The sequence below is a fragment of the Triturus cristatus genome, chromosome 7, assembly GCF_964204655.1.
Source record: "Triturus cristatus chromosome 7, aTriCri1.1, whole genome shotgun sequence".
NCBI classification, from domain to species: Eukaryota; Metazoa; Chordata; class Amphibia; order Caudata; family Salamandridae; genus Triturus; species Triturus cristatus.
In genome coordinates this window covers 212,522,632-212,525,838 of record NC_140590.1, presented here as the reverse complement: position 1 = coordinate 212,525,838, position 3,207 = coordinate 212,522,632, and positions in this window count along the sequence as shown.

Below are 3,207 nucleotides of genomic sequence, written 5' to 3'. Positions count from 1 at the left end.
AATGCCCCTTATCCGTCCCTCTTGCCCTTTATGGTCTGTTATGCTGCAGCTTTCACTCCTGTCTGTCCATTATGGTCAGCTAGCTACCATTGCCTCTTTCCCCTCTGTTCTCTGTTGTCCATGTGCATGGTCCTGTCCCCTCCCTATTGCTTTCTATGGATTGTTGTGCTGCACTCCCGTCCTGCATGCGCTGTGTGGTGTATTGTGCTGCTGCAAACCCTGATGCCTGCCCTGTAGGGTCATTTTGGTGCACCTCTCCATGTCCCTCCTGTCGTCTGTTATCCGAGTCCATGTTCCTACCCCAATTCCTCCTGCCGACCATGATCCAATGTACCATGCTTGTGAACATTTTGAACTTGGTAAGAGGGAGATTTTGAAAAAAAACTCCGGTATTGATTTTCCCCTTTGAGTTACATTGAAAAAGAGGAGATTGTAGATAAGAGACAGATCAAATAAAGCCCATTTGAGCTTAAAAACATTGGACGTTTCCTGGCTGAAATGGGTCTGTTGGCATGTATGGTTGTACTACCACTGCCTCTTCCTTCTGCCCACAATGGTCTATTATATTGCCACAGCCTCTCTTGCCAGTCCTGTATTGTTGGTTTGTTGCCCCTGCCCCCCTTTCCACTGCCCTCCATAGTCTGTTTTGCTGCCACTGCCCTTCCTGCCTGTCCAGTGTGGTCAAATTGTTGCATCTGAACTCTCCTACCTGCCTTCAATTTTCAGAGTCCGTGCCCCTGGCCTCTGCCTCTCAACAGTATCCCAATGAACAACTAGATTGCTAACATTCTATATTTATTACAAAAGTGTGGAACGCCTGACGTCATCTTGATGTAATCAAAACTGTGTAATACCTAGAGTATTTCCTTTAGAAATTACATATATGAGAGGGTCTTATTTGCATCAAAATTATGGTTAGTGCTCTAAAAATCTAAAATGAGGACATATTTTCTGAGTTTACCAATAGCGACAAAGAACTTTAAAATTATTTGTAATCTTTATGTTTTTTTATCCAGTTGACCACTTGATTAAATGTTGCACCTAGGGGAGAGGATGTGGTGTTACTTCCAGAGCTGCAGACTTTGCAACTGGGGAACCAGGTTGGAGTTTCTGCTTCAGCTCAACATTCTGTGATTCTGGTCAAATCACTTAATCTCCCCATGTCTACAACCAAAATGAATTTGATTTTGTGTGATGTAACCAATGCTCATGTAAAGCACTCCAATACCTGACAATTCTGCACTATATAAAACTGCAAATACACAACAAATAAGTGTTTTGCACACTTCTGTCTTTGGGCTATACTTGGGCTACATCTGGGTGATATTTGGGCTACATTTGGGCTCTTTTGTCTCTGGTGGCCAGCTTGGGAGATTTTATTGTTATGAAGTTTCCTAATTTCCTCATTTACTGCAGTCTCCTCAGTGGAAATACTTTCAGTTTTTTATTTTGGTTCCATCAAGAAGGCATTCAGATGTTTCACACATTTGCCATAAATTCTGAATGTTAGCACTCTAGTTGCTCATTAGATCACTGTAGTAAAACTACTGCTCACCAGGGAAGGCTGCTGCTGGTATTCAAAGTGCATGTTTCAGTCTGCATGTCAGAATTTTTTTATGAAATAGAAGAAGATTTGAGAAGTCAAAATGTGCCCTAATTTTTCTTTCTGCAGAACTAATCATAATTTCTATGGCAAAATGAACCCCCTCATTTTGTTCCTTTGTAAATTAAATGTTTTAAGTGTTACCACTTTATTCCAATCAAGATGGCTTTAGGTGTGCCATACTTTTGTCATAAGTAAGACTGTTAGCGCTCTAGTTGTTCGTTAGAACACTCTGGGACATTCTGTCATTGGGCTATACTTGGGCTACATCTGGGTGATATTTGGGCTACATTTGGGCTCTTTTGTCTCTGGTGGCCATCTTGGGAGATTTATTTGTTATGAAGTTTCCTAATTTCCTCATTTAGTGCAGTTTCCTCAGTAGCAAATACTTTCAGTTTTTTACTTTGGTTCCATCAAGAAGGCATTCAGATGTGTCACACATTTGCCATAAATTCTGAATGTTAGCACTCTAGTTGCTCATTAGATCACTGTAGTAAAGCTACTGCTCACCAGGGAAGTCTGCTGCTGGTATCCAAAGTGCATGTTTCAGTCTGCATGTCAGAATTTTTTTATGAAATAGAAGAGGATTTGAGAAGTCAAAATGTGCCCTAATTTTTCTTTCTGCAGCACTAATCATAATGTCTATGGCAAAATGTACCCCCTCATTTTTTTCCTTTGTAAATTAAATGTTTTAAGTGTTACCACTTTATTCCAATCAAGATGGCTTCAGGTGTGCCATACTTTTGTCATAAGTAAGACTGTTAGCGCTCTAGTTGTTCGTTAGAACACTCTGGGACATTCTGTCATTGGGCTATACTTGGGCTACATCTGGGTGATATTTGGGCTACATTTGGGCTCTTTTGTCTCTGGTGGCCATTTTGGGAGACTTATTTGTTATGATGTTTCCTAATTTCCTCATTTACTACAGTCTCCTCAGTAGGAAATACTTTCAGTGTTTTACTTTGATTCCATCAAGAAGGCATTCAGATGTGTCACACATTTGCCATAAATTCAGAATGTTAGCACCCTAGTTGCTTATTAGATCACTGTAGTAAAGCTACTGCTCACCAGGGAAGTCTGCTGCTGGTATTGAAAGTGCATGTTTCAGTCTGCATGTCAGAATATTTTAATGAAATAGAAGAGGATTTGAGAAGTCACTCAAAATGTGCCCTAAAGTTTCTTTCTGCAGCACTAATCCTACTTTCTATGGCAAAATGAACCCCCTCATTTTGTTCCTTTTTAAATTCAATGTTTTAATAGTTACCACTTTATTCCAACCAAGATGGCTTCAGGTGTGCCATACGTTTGTCAAAAGTAGGACTGTTAGCGCTCTAGTTGTTCTTTAGAACACTCTGCGGAGCTGCAGTAGAACACAAAGGAATCAACTGACAGTCTCTGCCCTTGTTGGATGTACATGTTTTACTGAGAATGTCAGACTTCATTCTCACATGACTGAGAAAGATAATGTGACTTTACAGAAAATATGCTCTCAGTTTAGCTTATAGATCACCTTCCAAACCTCTGTGGGAAAAGCATGAGAAAATAGTTTTCTCGCAAACATGATTCATGATATCACAGCAGAAGGCTTTTTCACATGGTGAAAT